This window comes from Microcaecilia unicolor, chromosome 5, assembly GCF_901765095.1.
Source record: "Microcaecilia unicolor chromosome 5, aMicUni1.1, whole genome shotgun sequence".
Classification (NCBI taxonomy): Eukaryota; Metazoa; Chordata; class Amphibia; order Gymnophiona; family Siphonopidae; genus Microcaecilia; species Microcaecilia unicolor.
This window is the reverse complement of record NC_044035.1, coordinates 114,446,877-114,467,822: the sequence shown is the minus strand read 5'-3', so window position 1 is coordinate 114,467,822 and position 20,946 is coordinate 114,446,877. Positions and strand designations below refer to the sequence as shown.

Genomic DNA, 20,946 nt, shown 5'->3' with positions numbered 1-20,946 from the left:
ATTTATTTGTTGCATTTGTATCCCACATTTTCCCACCTTTTTGCAGGCTCAATGTGGCTTACATAGTACCGTGTTGGCGATAACCAATTCCAGTTTGAGAAATACAGAGTAGTATTGCATTAAAGTTACATAAGTGACAGAGTAAATTAGGTAGTCAAGGAGGGAGAGTTAAGTTTTGACCAAGGTCCATCAGCATTACAGAAAGGGAAGCAACCTTGTTCTTGAATAGTAGTCAAAAGGGGGGCAAGAAAAATGTTGAAAAGTATAAGAGATGAGATGGAACCTTGGGAACACCAGAGAGGACAGGGAGAACAGATGTGTGAGAGTTAGAGCGGACCAGTTGAAAGGAGCGGTTGGAGAGGTAGCTAGTGAACCAAGACAAAACTGTGCCTGAAATTCCAATAGAGCGGAGATGACAGAGAAAAAGGGAGTAGTAAAACAGATCAATGGCAGAAGAGAGGTCTAGAAAAACAACAACAGAAGTTTGTTGATCCAGTACAACCTGAACAGTGTCATGAACAGCCAAAAGCAGAATTTCAGTGCTGTGGCTAACCCGAAAGCTAGCCTGGAATGGATGAAGGATACTGGACTGTTCCACAAGATTTGAGCTGAGTGAGAACAAGTTTATCAAGAAATTTTCCAAAGAAGGGGAGGTTAGAGATATGATGAAAGTTAGCGTGGAGTGCAAGGTCAAGGTGGGGGTTTTTGAATGAGGCACTGAAGAATTTCTCTTGCGGTACAGTTTCTTTGTACTAACAGACTACTAACACAATAAGAAACACCCAGCCTCTTTGCACACCAAAAGAAAAAGCTTTCCTGTTAAGGGTCATCTTTGCAGACTCTTGGCATACCTCCACTCTCATGCCCAAGTAATGCGCTGCTGTCTCTCTGTTCATATTCTCATGTTTGCCCAGTCTTATCATTGTGAGTCTTTGGAAAGTAGTAATTGCACTGCCCTATTTCTCCTCCATGTCCATGCTTCTCTTAAATGCCCCCTGAACGTTATAGTTCTCAATACAGGTGGTCTTCCCAATAAGCTAAGTTCCAGGCTGTCCATTCATCAACAATTCTGAAAGAACACCACTTTATACTTTGAGTCACTGCCATAGAAAATAAAGAATCTGCCCTGACCATTTCTTGTTCATGTCTTCACTTTCCCCAATGTTATCAAGTTTATATTTCTTTCTTGAGATAGATTTGCAATTTAGCAGGATAGAAAACTGAAAATCTAATCTTTTGGGCAATAGCTGGAAACAGTGGTACGAACTCCTGCCATTGCTCAGACTTGGGTGGAATAATCTCAGAAACAAAGCAACTGGTGGTTCTCATAATCCAGCATTTTTCTAGATCACATGATTTGTAGGATTTCCATCTTATGCATCAAGATTGAAAGCCTCAGAATTGCCACTTGCTGCCTAGTCTGATCACTACTCTGAAGGCTGATTTGGTGTGCATACTCTATATGGAACGGGCCTGCTGTACTTGTAAGTTGCAGGAACTGCTCAATCCACGACTCCAAATATCCTTGTCAACAGGTTCAGTAATAGATTCTGGGATACCCACTAACCTGAGGTTCTTCCTCCTTGATCCATTTTCCAAAGTTATTCATTTTATTCTCCAAATCAGGTCACCCATTCTTTTAAGCATGCTCAGTCTTCCTTACCTGCATGCACTACATCTTCCAAATCACTCGCCATTGGATTACATTCTCCAAAATCTAGGCTGAAAGATTCAGTCCACTAATTCAAAGCTAACTTGTCCAAGACCACTTGTAGTTTTTTCTAACTCTTGTTCTGCAATGACAGTAACCTCCATGTTTCTGCCGCCCATGTGAATCCTACTAGAGATGGGGACTGACTTCTTTGCTATCTGCCATTTTGGACTCAAGTATGTCTTTATGAGGAGATTTTCACCATTAGTTATCTGTAATAATGGGTGATCTGAGGAATTTGGGGGGGGGGGGGGGAGGACTTTCAATCTCCCAGGCCTCGGTAAGGTCATGATAAAGTTGCTTTCAAGTGGCAGGATAACCAAACAGGCCCATGAGCAGTGTCAACTGGCATCTTCACCCTCTCATAGCATCACATGACACCACTTGGATTGTTTTAGTATTCTGAGCATAAGATCATTGATGCAATGCCCAGATCTTGAAAAATACTCACCCATAGAGTGTCACCTTGATTTGCTTTGTGGTGTCTGATGTGATGCCTGTATGAGTTAATCCTTGTCTCTAGCATCTGTCCTGTCTCCCTAAAATAGCACCGTTTTTTATATTTTCTACATTGAACAACATATACAGCATTTGAAGGGAGCACGAGTAGGATCCCTTTATGTTGAATGTTTTTCCCAGATGGGTAACTGTGAGGCCCTTTGATATGTGCTGTTACAATTTGCAGTTTTGCTATATTTTCAGAACTAGTGTCATTCTCTTCTTTTTGGGCTTCTGTTAGGTATTTTTCACTAATGTTTGCTTCAGATTTGGTGATTGTCAGAAAGCCAGCACTTGGCTGATCTAAGGCTTTCTCTTTTAGTAAAGAGAATTAGTAAATCCTCATGGATTAGTGGCTGTAGATCTATAATTGTTCTCAGTTTTTCCAGATCTGGACTGTATGTCACTACAAGAGAGATTCTGAGATTTTTTTTTTTTTTTTTTTTTAATTTATAAAGTTTATTGAATCATTCCACATAGAAAAAGAAAACATTACAATTCCAATTCCCTCTCAACTTTAACATCAAACCTGACCTCATCAAAACTTTGGGATACAAACATGTAATCAAGAAATGGCGTCAACACCCGTTTCCACTCCCTTTTTCTCCCCTTTTGTCACCCCCTGCTCCCCCCTCCCCCCCTGCCCATTCCCTCCCTCCCCCCTAAGCCCCCTCATCCGCTTATTCCAGTCATGTTCCACTCTTAACCCCCACTCCCCATTCAGATCTTACCCCATGAGTGGAGGAGTGGCCTAGTGGTTAGGGTGGTGGACTTTGGTCCTGGGGAACTGAGGAATTGAGTTCAATTCCCACTTCAGGCACAGGCAGCTCCTTGTGACTCTGGACAAGTCACTTAACCCTCCATTGCCCCATGTAAGCTGCACTGAGCCTAGATTGTAAGCTCTTTGAGCAGGGACTGTCTTTCTTCTATGTTTGTGCAGCGCTGCGTACGCCTTGTAGCGCTATAGAAATGCTAAATAGTAGTAGTAGTAGTAGCCATGAGTGGGAAAGCGCGGGGTACAAATGTAACAAAAATAAATAAATAAAAAATTATCTGGTCTAAGTGTATCCATTCTAGTGCTTCTGAGTTCCTGTTTTAAATCCCTCTCCCAGGCCTGCATATATGAATGTTTTACAAATTCTGTCCCCCTTATATGATCATAGAGCCTATAGATTCTCTTCCCCCATAGATCAATCTTCCCTCATATGTCTTCCATCCTTTTCTTTTCCACCAGTTTATCTTTGACCCACCTGACCGATGTTATATAGTGTTTAACTTGTGTGTATGCATAGACATCAGAGGGTGGAAGCTCATAAGCCTCCCGCAATTCTGCAAAGGGCTTAATACCCTCCTCTGTTAGGAAGTCACGGAAACGAATCAACCCTTTGTGGAACCATGCGGTGAATATCCCTCCTTGTGTCCCCACTGGGAATCCAGGGTCCTGTGTAATCCATGCATATGTGGATTTAGTCCTAGAACCTCTTAGATTGTGTTTTAGTGATCCCCACATAGCCAACAGATGTGAGACAAATGGGTTTAAAGTTAACCTCCTATAAGCATTATCCGCAATTGAGGCCCATAACAGCCCTTCCAAGGCCCCTTCTTGAATGAAGATCTGTTCCAATCGAGTTATTGGGGACAGATCTACCTTGCTCCATACAGCAATTTGCTTTAACTGAGAAGCCCAATAATACCATAGGAGGTTTGGCATCCCCCTGCCCCCTTGCTCCGGTGTACCCCATATTATTTTCTGCGCTAAGCGTGCTGGTGCTCCCCCCCCATACAAATGTTCCTAAATCAGATTGCAGCCTCACTATTTCCCTTTTAGGTACCAGGATTGGCAAAGTTTGAAATAGAAATAGAAGCCGGATATTCATTTTCACCAACGCGATACGGCCCCACCAAGAGAGCCACCCCTTCTTCCATCTATTCATATCTCCTCGAAGATCCCTCAGTAGGGGTATATAATTTAATTGGTATAGTTTATTTAGGTCTCATGGATCCTTATCCCTAAATACCAAAAACTTTCTTTAGTTATTTTAAATTTAAACGCCTCTCTTATTCTGTCTTGCTCAACGTCTGTTATAGTAACCCCCATTACCTCGGACTTATAGTTCACCTTAAAACCCGATACCCGACCATAATTTTTAAGTTCCTCAATCAATATGGGTAATGTCAACATTGGAGATGAAATGTAGAATAAAATATCGTCCACAAATAAAGCAATCTTGTGCTCCTGACCCCCCATCCGGACTCCTCAGACCCCTTGGACCGAACGAATCCGCTGAGCAAATGGTTCTATGGCTAGGGCGAATAATAATGGGGATAACGGCCACCCTTGTCGAGTTCCCCGCTGAATACAAAATTGCTCTGAGTAACCCCCATTAACATTTATTCTGGCCACCGGGTACGCATATAACTGCCTGAACCATCCCATGAGACCCCTCCCCATCCCCATTTGTAACATAACTTCCCAGAGGAACTCCCAATCCACCCTATCGAATGCTTTCTCCGCATCAATCGCTAGGAGTGTCAGGGAGTCCCCTCTCCTCTGGGCCCCCCCCACATGATATTCAGAGTCCGGTGGATGTTATCTGCCACTTGTCTATGCGGTACAAATCCCGCTTGATCTTCATGGATCAGGAGGGGTAGTATCTTGCTTAGGCGGTCTGCCATCACCTTAGCCAGGATCTTGACATCTATATTTAACAAGGATATTGGCCTATAAGAGCCACATAAGGCTAGGTCCCGCCCTGGTTTGAGGAGAACTGATATCCCAGCTGCTTGCATACTAGTAGGCATCTCCTCCCCAATGAAACAAGCATTGCCCACCCAGATTAGTAGGGGGGGGGGCAATTCTTGTTTAAACACTTTATAATACGTCCCCGTATACCCATCCAATCCCAGCGATTTCCCTCCCTTCAATCCCTTGATGACTCCTAACACTTCAGTCAATGTAATGGAGGCTTCCAATTCCACCCTTTGTCTGTTATTTTACTGTATTCCTGTTCCTTGATAAATTATACATATAAAAGATAATTTACAATCAACCCCCCTGTTTTCCCCCCCTTTGGGATTAGCACATGGGTACCCCTCGCCAAGCACCCAGTTCCGTAGCAATGTTTCATCCCTCTTTTGAATGTGTGTTTCTTGTAACATTATCACATCCCACTCCAACCTGCGTAATTCTTTAAATAGGATACTTCTATTCCCTGGATTGTTGAGACCGTTCACATTCCAAGATCCTACCCTCAAAACCCCCCTCCCCCTCAACTGGCCTTCCTCCCTTCTCGCCAGTTCCTCCCGAAGGAAGTGAGTCCCCGCCAGAAATTTCCCCCGACAACATACTCCGCTATAGTTCCCCCCCCCTCCCATAATTATACATCACCACACATCCCGCAAGTTCAAAAGCATCTTGTATTGCTGTTCAGTTCTGCAGCTTGAGCCACTGATTGGAGATAGACCCCATATGGAGTTTTTTCTAGCTTTGCTCAGTCCACTCCATCTCTGGGCTCTCTTCTCCTCTCCTTCAAAATATTAGGTCCCTTCTCTCCTCTTGACTTAGTCCCTCCTTGTTGCTGTGCTTTCGCGGGTCCCTGCTTTGGATGCTGCGCTGGGCCTTCCTCTATCGGCAAATCTTCACATCCCAGGTCTCTCAGGGTCTTCAAGGCCCCTGTGGGTGACTGCAGTTTCCTGTGCTCGTCTCCAACTGTGACCTGGAGCCCAAATGGGTACATCCACTGGTATCTCAGTCCCATCTTCTGTAGATATTGGGTCACCTCTTTAAATTCCTTCCGTTTCTGGAGAGTAATTCGAGCTAGATCCTGATATATTTTTGGTTTACAGTTTTTCCAACTGAAGTCTCCCAGCGCCCGGGCTGCTTTCCAAACCGCATCCTTCGTTCCAAATTCATGGAAGCAGGCTATAATATCGCGGGGCTGACCACCCCTCTGTGGGCCCAGGCTCCGGTGTGCTCTGTCTATGACCGGGAGCACTTTTTCAGCTTGTTCTCCTCCACCAGACTGCTCTTTGAGTATGTATAAGCTGATCTCTTGCACCACTTTTATCGCATCTCTAAATTGTTCTTCTTCTGGGATGCCCTTGAATCGGAGATTGCACCCCCCTCGAGCGGTTTTCTAAGTCTTCTACCGTATATTCCATGCCCAGCCTGAGTTGATGCTCTATGCTCTTTCTTCAGTGCTGCCTGCAACGTCTGCACTTATTATCCCAGCATGTCTACTCTCTCCTCCGTCTCTGCTACCCTGGACCCAATCTCTTTTAGCTCCTCGCGGAGCTCCGCTACTGAAGACTGTATTCCCCTCCTGGTGGCTATCATCTCTGCTTTCAAGTCCTTGAACCACCTGGCTATTTCATTTTTGTCGATTTCGGCGCTACTCACTATCGGTTTCTCGGGGTCCGGGTCCGATTCAGAGTCTCCGGGCGCCATCTTGCTGCCTCGTGGTCCCAATCATAATCCCGCGATTTTGCCCGCCTCGCCTTTATCTCCCGTATATTTGAACTTTGCGAGTCTCTTTTGGGCTGCCATAGCATTGGGCTGCTTGCCTGTGTAGAATTGCGGGCGTTGCGCTCCGTTTTTGGGGAGGTTTAGCTTAATTCAACTTTGTCGCACACAGAGCTCTGCCGTCAGATGTCCATGTCCCAGCGCTGACGTCACTTCCTCCTCTGAGATTTTCTTTTCTTTGCATTGCAATAGATTATCCCTTGGTGTTTAAGTGAAGAAACAATTTTCCTTAAAATCATTTTACAGGTGTACCCTTTCTGTATGAATTGTACACTCAGGATTTTGAGGTGTTTGTCGCTTGTGTAAGAGCATATACAATGTTATCATGTGGTGGGGCCAAGTATAATGGACAGCAGGAATATTCTTCTCTTGTTCCAGCGGTGTTTCTGTGCTCTCCGTGCTGCACAGATAATGAGCCATTCTGCTGGGCAATGCTCCTCCCTTATTGTCACGTAGTTTCCTCTGATTGGTCCGTCTTACGTTGCCTGGGAACGGTGTTGTGATGGTCCTTTGTGTTTCAGAATGTTGAGGGTGTTTTTTCTGATTGGTCCGTCATGCGAGGGCGGGGCAGAGAGACATGGTCAGTGTTGTGGCTTCATCACCATGAATCCATGAACCCTTCAGTGAGTGACTGAGTGACTTCAGAACGTTGTCTTCAGAACGTTGAGGGTGAGTTTTAGTATAGTAGATCAGGGACTACCTATGTGTATAAAAAGTCTAAAGCTGTTCATGCCTTAAAAGTGAAGGACAACTTTTTTATTTTTACTATTTGACAGCTTTTTAATTTATTTGAAAGCTTCCCATATGTAAAAATTTATCATAAAATAACAACTGAATATCACTAAAACTGTTTCTTATTGTAGCTGATAGAGAAACAGCAGTTATAAACTCTGTACTTTGTGCTCATTTTTCTATACTGTTCTATACAATACAGATGGCCAACTTTCAGTGAGGATATCCTGTTTCTTGATAGGTTCATCTTAACTGTTGTAATCTGCCTTGGAAAGCCTGGTGTTATAAAGATGGAATATATTGAAATTAAATAGAAATAAAATTAAACTCTCCTTTCACTGGGGCACATGGAATCACATCTTCTGCTAGACATGGATGGATGGAGAGGAGGGCAGGGGAGAGAGGAGAATTGCTGGACATGGATGGATGGATGGAGAGGAGGGCAGGGGAGAGAGGAGAATTGCTGGACATGGATGGATGGATGGAGAGGAGGGCAGGGGAGAGAGGAGAATTGCTGGACATGGATGGATGACGAGAACAGCAGGGGAGAGAGGAGAACTGCTGGACATGGATGGAGGAGAGCAGGGGAGAGGTGAACTGCTGGACATGGATGGGGCAGGGCAGAAAAGAATCGCTGGGGATGGATGAATGGGAAGGCAGGGAAGAGAGAAGAACTCCTGGACATGGATGGGGAGGGCAGGGGAGAGGAAAATCACTGGACATGGATGGAGAAAAGAAAAGAGAAAGGAAGGAGGGGAAGGGATAGAGAAGAAATGCTGGACATGGATAGAGGTGAAAAAAGAGAGAAGAAGTGAGATGAACATGGATGGAGGAGAGGGGAGAGAAGAAATGCTAGACATGGATGCAAGGGATGGGAGAGAGGAGAAATGCTGGACATGGATGGAGGAGAGGGAAGAGAAAAGAAGAAGATGCACATGGATGGAGATGGGGGAAAGGGATGAGAGGATAAAAACTGCACATGGATGGACAAAATAGGCAAAAGTTGGATCCACTCTATACCTCCCTCCAGTCAAGTCTCTGGAGGACCCAGCTTTTACTTATGAATGTAGGGCAAGAAATGAAATGAAGAAGAAATCAGGAAAGTACAGATTTAAGAGAACAAATAGAAAGCACCAGAATCACAGACTGGGACCAACATGATCAGATAAACAAAGTCACCAGACAACAAAGGTAGAAAAAAAATCATTTTATTTTCACTGTAGTGTTTGGAATATGTCCAATCTGAGAATTTACATCTGTTGCCTTATTTTGCACTGTACAGGAGGAAACGTGTTTCTTTCTGTTTTCCTGGTATTGTGATTCATGCAGACTCTGCCTTCTTAGGATTTTGGGGTAATTTTTGAAGAATTTGAAGAGGAGCTCTCTCTATTCTGCATGTGTGACTGTAAGACCAAGTGTCTGAATAGGGATCTGTTTGTTAGGATCTGAGATTTTGATAACATATTGTGTTTCAGATTTGGCAAGACTGTTGTCCTAATTCCTGGTCTGTGTGCTAATTTGGTTTGTGTTATTTTGGGTATACTGGAGCTGTAACAGCTTACAGAAATTATTTATAATGAAACAAATTACAAGTTATTTTTCTTTTCCTATACTGGTGTAATATTTTCAGTGATGCCTTTTACTAGCTATGGTGCATATTAAAAGGCGTGTGGCTACTGTGGGTGCAACTATTATAGGGGCAGAGTCATAGTGACCCCACCCCTAAGGTTATCCATAATGAGTACTGGTATCTTTTTTCCTTTTCCTATAAAAAAAAAGCACTGTAGAAAAGTAGTCCAAGTTGGAAGGGTGAGAGTACCTGCTGAACGAAGGAAAGCTCCAAAGAAAGCTTCATTCTTGGCCAAATTCCATTTGGGGGAAAACTATGCCTCAAAGGCTGTGTGACTCCCTTTAGGAAACAGACAATATCAGGATGAGCCATTAGGGAACAATTCTGATAGCTACCTCTAAAGAATGTAATAGCTGCAAAACCTTCCTTCAAAAATGCAAAGATATGGGCTACAGAGGATTCAAAGGGATGAATATCTCTCTTGGAACACCAACATTCAAAGGTTCTCCATATTCTAACATACGCCACTTTAAATAATCTTTTCTGAGCCTGTAGAAGGGTAGTAATGACCTCTTCAGCATATCCCTTTTCCTTAACTTGGACCTTTCAAAAGCCAAGCTGTAAGACCAAAGGGAGATGGATCCTCCATTTACATCAAAACTTGGGACCAAACAGGCCTTTGTGAAAAAGTAGACGACTGAGGCTGTCTATATAGAGAGAAATAAGGTATGATGACAATCTATTCTTGAGTATTCTGCCTATAACTGGTCAAAAAGGGAATGCATACAGAAAAGAACTGACCAGCCAAGGCTATATAAGAGCATCTAGGCCTTCTGAGCTGAACTCCCTCTGCTAGCTAAAAAACTTGGTAACTTTGGCATTGTCCTTTGTGATCATTAGGTCTAGGACTGGAAATCCTCATTTCACAGCGATCATGAAAAAGGCTTCATTTCAGAGCTCCCATTCCCCTGAATCTAAGGTATTCCAGCTGAGGAAGTCCTTTTGGATGTTCAGAGATCCCACTATGTATGCAGCGGACATCAGAGGAAGAGTAGGGCACACTTCCTGTGCCAGAAGAATGCTCTTCATGCCTCCTTGCCTTTTAACATTAAGAAATCACTGTTGCATTGTCAAATGGAATCTGAACTGGTTTGTCCTGAATCAGGGGGACAAATGCCTGTATTGCTCTCTGGACAGCTCTCCATTTCAGGCAGCTGATTGACCAGGATGCTTTGGTTGGGGTCCAGAGACCTTGAACACTTTGAGACAACAAGCCCCACCAACTGTGGTCACCACCATCCAAACTGGAGAAAGGGGACATCTATCCAAAGATACAGGATGAAGTCAAAAGCTCATACTGTTTTTCGCTGAGCCAACCAGGGAAGATGAGAGTTGTAATTATACATCACGGGAGACTGTCAGCTGAGACCTTGCCCAATGGACCATATCCAATGTGACTGTGTAATAAAAGTGAATTTTAAAGATTGTCTTTCAACTCTGTCTTGACCGACCAGTGCACTCGGGGTCTGTATTGTTGATTAGAAGTAATTCTGTTTTAAAAATGATTGTTTAACTTTGATTGTGTGAAAATTTGTTGGAATGCAGAAGATAAGACACAGCTCTAATTAATTTGGTATGTGAAGAGGAGGATGGTGCTTGTTTTCGTAGTTCAGTCTGGCCACCTGGACTTGAAAAACACGTGACCACGTTCCCACAGTATAGCTTGTTTACCTAAACAGAGAAGCATTCTGTAATTTTCCTTAGCTCTGAATATGAGTTCTAAGCCTTATAAAAAGGGGGGCTGGTTGCAGCAGAGATTTGAGGCTCATCTGTGGGTAGACGTATCACGCAGAGGACTTGTTCCTGGTCATAAGGAGACTTCGGGCTTTTGCTGCAATGGACCTCCCAGCTGATGAGATAAGGGCCTGAAATTCCTGACCAGTGATGTTGTATGTATAGAGGGGCATAATCAAAAGTGGGTGCCCATCTCCGTGGGCGGAACAAACCATATTTTCGAAAAAAAGATGGGCGCTCATCTTTTTTTTCAATAATACGGGTTGTGCGGGGCAAATGCCTAGAATTTGGGCATTTTTGAGCTGGGCGCTATCGGTTTTCAGCAATAATGGAAACCGAAGGCGCCCAGCTCAAAAACGAACAAATCCAAGGCATTGGGTCATGGGAGGGGCCAGGATTCGTAGTGCACTGGTCTCCCTGACATGCCAGGACACCAACTGGGCACCCTAGTGGGCACTTTTACAAATTAAAAAAATTTTTTAATAGCTCCCAGGTGCACAGCATCCTTCCCTTGGGTGCTGAGCCCCCCAAAACCCACTGCCCACAAGTCTACACCATTACCATAGCCTTAAGGGGTGCAGGGGGGCACCTACATGTGGGTACAGTGGGTTTTGGGGTTTTTTGGACGGCTCAACATTAACCAGCACAAGTGGAACAGGTAGGGGGGATGGGCCTGGGTCCGCCTGCCTGACGTCCACTGCACCCACTAACAACTGCTCCAAGGGACCTGCATACTGCTGTCAGGGAGCTGGGTATGACATTTGAGGCTCGCATACAGGCTGTCCAAAAAAGTTTTTAAAGTTCTTTTTTTGTGGTGGGAGGGGGTTAGTGACCACTGGGGGAGACAGGGGAGGTCATCCGGCCAGTTGGGGCACTATTTTGGGACTTGGGTCGTGAAAAAAAAGGGTCCAGCAAAAGCGACCCAAATTCTCGCTTCTGCCGCTTTTTTTTTTTTTTTTTCGATTATCGGCCGAAGGCGTCCATCTCTCTTCAACCAATAAACACGCCCCAGTCCCGCCTTCACCACCTTCACCATGTCTGACACGCCCCCCAACAACTTTGTTCGTTCCCGCGATGGAGTGCAGTTGATGATGCCCAAAATCGGCTTTCGATTATACCGATTTGGGTGCCTTTGCGAGATGGGCGCCCATCTCCCGATTTGGGTCGAAATATGGGTGCCCATCACTTTCGAAAATAAGGCCGATAGTGTATTATTGCTTCTTTTCCTGGTCTAAGAACTCTTAGCATTGCTTAGATGTAGAGTCCAGTGATGTAATCATTGTTTATATAGCTAATCATTGTATATATCTTGATCATTGTAGATTTTAGCACCTCAAATAAAGGTCTCATTTACCTAATATGAATCAAAAAGAATCCACAGTAATTATTGAGTAGTCTGTGTTAGTGAGACAGGCTGTAAATCCATAGCAGTACAGACTGCCAAAGATCCCAGGCCCTATATATAATCCCATGCTTGAGGTGTTCGAAGCTGGAGGTGGTTGCGGATTTGAGAGTGAAGCTTGTGCTGCTGCTCACAAGGGAGGGATACTCTCCCAACTCGTATCTTGAACAAGATTCCCATACAATTGAGAGACTGATAGGGTGACAAATGACTCTTTGAAAGGTTTATTACCCAAGCTAAAGACTGCAGGAGATGGACAACTCTGAAAGAGATCTGACTACTTTCCTAAAGAGAAGAGGCTTTGATTAACCAATCATCCAGATAGGGATGAACTCTAAAAAGAAAGGCCGCTATCACAATCATCACTTTGGTGAAGGTTCTTGGAGCCATGGTCAAACCAAAAGGCATCAACCAAGATTGGAAGTGATCTCCTGGAATTCAGAAATGAAGGAAATGTTGATGAGGAGGCCAAATTGGAATGTGGAAATCTGCTTCTTTTAGATCCAGAGAGGTGAAGAACTTACCAGGTTGAATAGAAGCTATCACAGACCTTAAGGTCTCCATCAGAATGGAGATCTTGAGCACCATGTTGACCTGTTTGAGGTCCAGGACTAGGCAAAAAGATCCTCCCTCTTTTTGGAGCAATGAAGTAAACTGAATACCATCCTTGACTCCTCTTGAAAAGAAGCATGGTTTTAACCACTCCCAGCCAATGTAGCTCTTGTAAGGTGGACTGAACCCAATGCCTTTTGGCTGGCGCCTTGCATGGGGATTAAAAAGTAAAATTCTGTGAGTGAGCAGGCAAATTCAAATTTGTATCCATCCTTTACGATTTCCAAGCACATCTGGGTTTAAAAAAAGGTTTGGACAAGTTCCTGGAGTAAAAGTCCATAGTCTGCTATTGAGACAGACATGGAGAACCCACTGCTTGCCCTGGGATTGGTAGCATGGAATGTCGCTACTAATTGGGTTTCTGCCAGGTACTTGTGACCTGGATTGGCCACTGTTTGAAACAGGATACTGGGCTAGATGGATCATTGGTCTGACCCAGATGGCTATTATGCTCTTATGATTTGAGACCACTCCTCAAAAAAACTAGACAGCCACCCCCTTATGACAACATTCAAGGAGTAGACCAATACCCCATCACTGAGAAGAATGTGCAGCATTTCTCACTACAGGTTGAAGTGGAGTTTCTTCTGCATTCTTGAAAGGAAATTTGTTTTGTTTGAATTCAAGATCTCTGTCAGGAATTTGATTTCTCTTTTCTATATCACTTAGCATCCCAGAAACACTAAATGAAAAGGCGCCTTGGTTTCATCTTCTGGTAAATGCTGAACTTTTGACTCCCCTAAGTCCATGACTAACTTTTTCAAAATCTTCTCCAAACAACAGATTGCCACGAAAAGGCAGTCTAACTGTAGAGGTAAGGCCCCTGCCAAAAACCAGTGTATTACAGAGGCTAACCATGCAGACCAGTGGACCAGCATCTACAGTTACAGTGCTCAGTTGCTCTAAGAAAAGCACAGACTGTGGCAGCTATGTTAAAACAAGTTCAGGCAAGCCAGCTAAAAAAAATACCTGTGACTTTGATAATGTTGCAACTTGGCTGACACAAGACAATGAAATTTAAAAGGCTCTCAGCCACATTGACCCTCAAAGGTCCATTAGGAGCTGGAAGTTCCAAGAAAAGCATCTGGAGTGACATCATAAGACATTCTTGTGGTTTTTCAAGCCAAAGCATAACAGGTAGCCAATCATCTGTCGTGAAGTAATCTAGTCAGCAGAGACAGTGCTGACCCCAAAATATAATAAAAAGCCCTGCCTTGCCACTATCGTGGCTTTTGCTAATCTCATCTTATCATCTGAGCTCTTTGTGTGACAACATCTCATCTGATCATAATGGAACACCCCTGAGCACTGTCTGCTGTCCCTAGTAACTAGCTCCTCAATCCTGGCCGTAAACCAAGCTCTGTAATCACTTTGCGGGTACAACAGATGACATGCTTATTGTTGTGTCTAGGAAGTGTGGGCTTGTTCCAATATCTGATTAGTGCTCACTGCACCATTTAAAGAGTTGTAATTCAATTTTATTCTGCTTCAGTTTAAGCATTTGTATATAACTTTTAACTCCCAATTATTTCCAGTTTTTTTCTTGTCTATATTTCATACTTATAAATGCTTCATGTAAATAAACTTTACATTGTTATTATAGTTAGTAACATATGCTTTGGAGTTTATCAGTACATATTGGGGGGGGGGGGGGGGAGGGTTAGCGATCAGCTGGACAGGAGGCATTTTGTTGTTATTATATCCAGAGTGCTAAACAAAGTTATTCCCTTATCCGTCTCCCTCCTACCATGCTGAGTGGTGAATTACAGGACCAGAAAAAAAAAAAAGGTTAGAAGACGCCAACCATGTAATTCCAAAAGGCCAACCAAAGATAAATCTAGAACTCCAATGTTTCCAAAAAGTAAAAAAACTTCTCTCTCCAAGATACATAAAATGCGTAGACAATCTTGACCCAACACAAGCCGTGTTTTGGCTGCAAATGCATTCCTCAGGGCTCTAGATGCAGCACAAAAGCAAATGCAGAATGAAAAGTCTCTTAGGACCACTCTGTGAAGTCTTCTAAGCCATGAACTAGAGTGGAAAGCAATGCTGTATTGGTGCCAGAAAAGTGTTGACTCTAGCACAGTGGAAATCACATACAATTTGCTCTGCGGTACTGAGATCTTTTTTCTCCTTGCACAGTGTCTATGTATAGGGTTTTGGGTTTTAGGATTGGCATATCATGGCACCATCCAGGTGCCCACACGAGTGCTCTTCCCTCAAGACTTTGAAATGCCTTGTAAAAAAAATGTATTGTTAGTCCAATAAAAAAAGATATCACTTTATTTTCCTTTTATGTTTTGTTTTTATAATTTTTTACATTTATAAAAGCTACCATCTTCTGAGAGTTTCAACTGTTGACATTTTGCCCTCATAAATGTATATTCTATCTGTGATTTTATAGTGCCTCTCTTGCAGGTCAACACTCATACAAGTCTATGTAGCTTTTTCAAATTTATGTCAGCTGGAAATCTGGCACAGTTATACTGAACTGCTACAACCACCCCTGGGCTAATATTTCAGAATGTGTAATCTCTGTGGCTTTTCTGCAAATATTATAAACCATATCACCAACAAGGAACTAAACTTTGTTCCTGGAGTAAAAGTCCATAATCTGCTATTGAGACTATGGACTATAAAGACTATAAAGAAAATACTAAAAAGTAACTTAAATAGGAATACAAGATATGAAAAAGTTTTAACTCCCCTCCATTCTGATTTCCCCTATTATTGCAATATGTCACACTGCACTGAATGATTTTTTTTTTTATCTTTACACATGTAACATTAGACAAAGGGAACCTGAGTAAACACATAACGCATTTCTTTAAGGAACAAAGTTATCCAAACACCTTTATCACCCCATGTCACATGAAAAAGTTGCTGCCTCCTTAAACTTTATAACTAGTTGCAGCTGCACCAACTTTTAGCAGCAATAATTGCAATCAAACACTGCCTGTAATTTAATATCTGTCTTTCACATGGCTGTTGAGGAATCTTAGCCCACTCTTCTTTGTAGAGCTGTTTTAATTTAGACAGTTATAGTAGGACCTGAAACAAGCAACTCGTGCACAAAACCTATAACATCTCTCTTGGGTTTGAGTCAGGATTTCTGACTAGGCCAAATACCAATCCAAAACTAATTTTGTTTTCTTCAGCCATTCAAACATAGACTTGCTTTTGTGTGTTGGATCACTGTCTTGTTAAATAACCCAATCACGCTTCGGCTCGCAGACAGACAACTGGGCATTCTCCTTAAGAATTTCCTGGAACAGTGCAGAAATTCATGGTTCCTTCAATAATGGCAAGTTTTCCAGGTCCTGAAGAAGCAAAGCATTCCTAATCATTGCATTAACTAACAAAACTTTGACTACTGATATGATGATATTACTGAATGCTGTATTTGCTTTACACCAGATATAATGGGACCTGTCTTGTCCAAATCCAAAGAGTTCCACTTTTGTCTCATCTGTCCATAGAATATTCTCCCAAAATTAAAAGGCTTGGCAATCATCCAGGTGTGTTTTTGAAAATGTGAGACGAGCACAGATATTGCTCCTTGATAGCAGGATTTTCCAGCGCCTTACTACTCTCCTGTGAATCCCATTCTTGCTGTGGAGTCATGCATTCTGACCTTAGTTGAGGCTAGAGATGTTTACAGTTCTTTGAATGTTTGTCTGGAAAATGGTGTGACTTCCCAAATGAGTTGTCGTCGCTGAAACCTTGGAGTCATTTTGACAGGCTGGTCACTCTTAGCAAGATTCAACATTCTTCCAGGTGATGTGAAACAAGTAAAAATATTGATTGACAATGTACTGTGATTCAGTGGAGTCCCAGAGATTTACAAATGGCAATGGCTTTGTAACCCTTTCCAGGTTGATATATTTCAACAACATTTCTCATCTCTTCTGAAATTTCCTTTGATTGTGGCATAGCATTCTTGTAGAAACTTTGCAGTCCTACTTCACTCTCTTGATAAGTTTCTTAAAATGATGAATAACTTGCAGTTCCTCTTACTTCTTGTCATCTGATCTTCTCACTTTTCCAGATAGAATAAACAGAGCAAGGGTCACCTTCAAATTCATCAGCTACATATGATTTCATACTTTATATAAAGAATCAACATTTTATTAATTTGAAATGTTGTTACTTTAATCCACAATTAAGAAGTGCTAAGAGGCATTATGGATACCATTCATCACATTTTGCAAAACTACATGGTTAATGCATTTCAATAAATTCAAATTCATAATTTTTGCTGCGCCATCTTTCTGGAAGTGTTACATGTTTTACCACTGTTCATGAATATCTTGAACAGAGTATAGATGTAAATGGCAAGCAATACATTCTCAGTCAATATTTTCACTTGTTCGACTTAACTTCATTGTTGCTCACTAAACTCCAATCTAGACTTCCTATCAGAATTTGATTCCATTACTAAGTGATTTATTCCACTGCCTTGTTGAATTCTTCGTATCTTGAAATGTTTCTTTAAGTAGTCAAGCTTCCATGAATCCCAAATCTTTTCATCAGGAAAATCACAATTAGCTTTGGCTTCTGCACGACAGGCATATCATATCTTCAGTGTAAGAAAATACTTTACTTAGCTTTACATGTGCAGGTTTCCAGAGTCCTTAGTCTCAGTTTCAACTAAGTAATTTAGCCACGATAACATAAAACTTCTTGTGAACTTTAATATCATTGTGACTGTCTTGTGCTGGCAAGCCTTGCATCAATCTTTGTGTTGCAACTCTATGCTTTGACGTCCCACAAAATATATAAATTAAAAAAAAAAAAAGAAAACCCCAAGAACATGTAATCATCTCACTACCAGTAACAAACTGCTGCATATAAGCTTCTCAGATTCAGAACCTATGTAGCAAACCTTAACAGCAACAATTCTAAAGGTTCAAATACCAAGCACTGTACATTAAAAAAATTAGACCTTTATAAATCCCCACACAAACTACATCAGCAGAATCTCTTACCTCGATCACACACAGAACACAGACCAACCTTCACCAATTACAGAATAAATGACCAAAAATTACAAATGGAAATACTGAGAAACAAGTCTCTAAGCAGTACAATGCAGAAGAAAAAAAAAGCACAGGGCAAAATGCAAAGATGAAAGAACTGCACACACTCAACTGATATTTGTGTAACCACTAAGATTAGAAAATATAATCCTTTTCCTACTACTGTAGGATATTGTTTTAGACCTTATGCGAGACCCAGAATTTATTGGTCCAACAAAACTAAAATAGAACCTTTTACAGAGTCAGCCAAAAATACTGCCACAAATTAGTGGCTGAGAAATGACCTAGATGACAAACATTCCAGATACTAACTAAATCTTACATCAACCAATTCCAAACGTATTCTGCTTTTATTTCATTGGCTTTTTTTTAATTGGTGACTGAAAAAACAAACATTAAAACAGTTATCCAGCGAGCTGTATTATATAACTTTTCTTTTGACATGGCAAGGTCATCCTATGAGTTTGCAGATCAAATAATCTACTCCTATTGGTCAAGATGCCATTTGCCTTCAATTGAAGATATGCACCTTTTAAATATTATATATATATATTTTTTAGAATTTACAAATATAATACAAGTCAACACTTGTTCCACATATAAATACCCTTAACTAGCCATAGTACCTCCTCCACTGGAGATATCCATATCAATAAAGGCTTCCAGTTGATCTGAAACAAAAAATACATATTTGACCCCTGAATACCGAACTAAACATTTGCATGAATATTCTAACAAGGACACCCCAATAACCTACATCTCTTCTCTGAGTTATTTTCTTAACATCCAGGTAGATCCAAACTTTCTGATCACAAAAAGGTACTTGTGAATTTCTAAAGTACAGTCTCATAAATGCATTAAGATCTTGTTCAAATATCAATGGGACCAGCAAAGTTCCCCAGTCAGATACTTCCAATAAAGAGTCTTCAATAAAGCGGTCAAATTTTTAATTCCATTAACACCATCCTGTGCTTGAGCTTGTAGCCCAGCTCCCGTGGGTGAACCCCCAGTTAACAAAGAAGAAACCGGAAGGTAATATATCCTATTAATCAGAGTACTAGCAGATGAGGAAAATCTTAAATTCTCTAAGACATTTCTTGAAGAAATCAATTGGGGCTATACCCCCAAGCCCTGGGAAAGTTCAAAATATTTTCGAAAGAGGAGGACGTCCATCTTTCGACACAAATCGGGAGATGGGAGTCCTTCTCGCAAGGTCGTCCAAATCGACATAATCGAAAGCCGATTTTTTGACACCTTCGACTGCTTTCCGTCGCGGGGATGACCAAAGTTCTCGGGGGCGTGTCGGCAGGGTAGTGAAGGCGGGACTGGGGCGTGATTAGGAGATGGTCGTCCTCGGCCAATAATAGAAAAAAGAAGGGCGTCCCTGATGAACACTTGGCCGACTTTACTTGGTCCATTTTTTTTCACGACCAAGCCTCAAAAAGGTGCCCCAACTGACCACCGGAGGGAATCGGGGATGACGTCCCCTTACCCCCCCCCCCCCAACCATAAAAAACAAGGTTAAAAATACTTTTTTGCCAGCCTCTAAGTCAGCCTCAAATGCCATACTCAGGTCCATTGCAGCAGTATACAGGTCCCTGGAGCAGTTGTAATGGGTGCAGTGTACTTCAGGTAGGCAGACCTGGGGGGGGGGGGGGTTGGGGGGCTCAGCACCCAAAGTAAGGGAGCTATGCACCTGGGAGCAATTTCTGAAGTCCACTGCAGTGCCCCCTAGGGCGCCCGGTTTGTGTCCTGGCATGTGAGGGAGACCAGTGCACTACAAATGCTGGCTCCTCCCACGACCAAAGGGCTTCGATTTGGACGTTTTTGAGATAGACATCTTTGGTTTCCATTATCGCCGAAAACCCAGGATGACGATCTCGAAGACCGACCTAAATGTCAAGATTTGGGCGTCCCCAACCGTATTATTGAAACAAAAGATGGACATCCATCTTGTTTCGATAATACACGTTGCCCCGCCCCTTCACGGCACCGTCCTTAGAGTTGGGCGCCCTTAGAGATGGTCGTCCCCGTTCAAAAATGCCCCTCCACGTCTCCTATTATAGTTCTCAATTTGCTCAATTCTTCTATAAATCAATATTTTATCCTTCACAACAATATCCACTGATCCTTTTAAACTTATTAACCTCTTCTTGTACCTGCTTAAATCAAAGATCAAATTCCTGCTTAGTTGTTTTCAAAGACTGAGATATCAAATCTACTTTACTTACTAGGAGAGAAGTGTCCTGAGCAGAAAATCCTGAATCGCCTTCCACATGACATCCAGTGTAACCACCGTGGGGGCTACTGCTTCATGAACAGGCCCCTGGATCACTTCAACAGACATTCCATCTAGTCTGGCTCTGCTACTTCAGTGCTCTACTCCAGCGCCTTCCACCTCAGATGAGCTTCCTGCCAGATATCTGGTGTCTGCAGAACACGGCGGTGGGTTAGGTTCCAGGGGAGAAAGATGTATCTAGCCCCCAAAAGCCCGGTGCTCCTCCATCTGGGCTTAAAGCAGGGCAAGCTTCCCCAGTTCCCATCTGCAGGGGTCTGAGGGCATACTGGTCCAGCATCTGCTGGATCGCAGAAGAGGTTTTGGCCAGCAGCGGTAGGCCCTTCACCATCCCCTTATGTTTAGTATGAGGCATTATCAAAAAGGCATAATGGAAGAAAGCTGCCAAGAAACACTGAGCTCTGGTAAACACTGCCAGAAAAGCAGGATGCCATCCTGCCACATCTCCCAATATTTTCGATATATTAACCTTCTTTATGAAGATGTTCACATCCTTTGTGGCCATACAGACATAATCCTTTTGCTGAGAGGCATAGACTATAGGTCCCGTTAGAATCCAGCACAAGTGCGACTGGACCTCTCTCCCCTCCCAGGGCTGTGAACATTTCCCTCTGCATTTCCTCTGCAAAGCCCCCAGACCAAACTGGACTAAAATGTAGGAACCAGAACCAAGACTAATATGAGGCAATCTTCTTGTAACACACCACTCAGAGCTATAACTGGGCTACTGAGTTGTTTTTCTTTAATTGTCTATCATAAGAGACCCATTA

General features: G+C 42.6%; 1 protein-coding gene across 6 annotated transcripts in view; it reads right to left on the bottom strand.

The window, feature by feature from the left end:
* Positions 1–20,946, bottom strand: part of KAT6B (lysine acetyltransferase 6B) — a 364,617-nt gene that overhangs the window by 98,567 nt on the left and 245,104 nt on the right. The window lies entirely within an intron of this gene.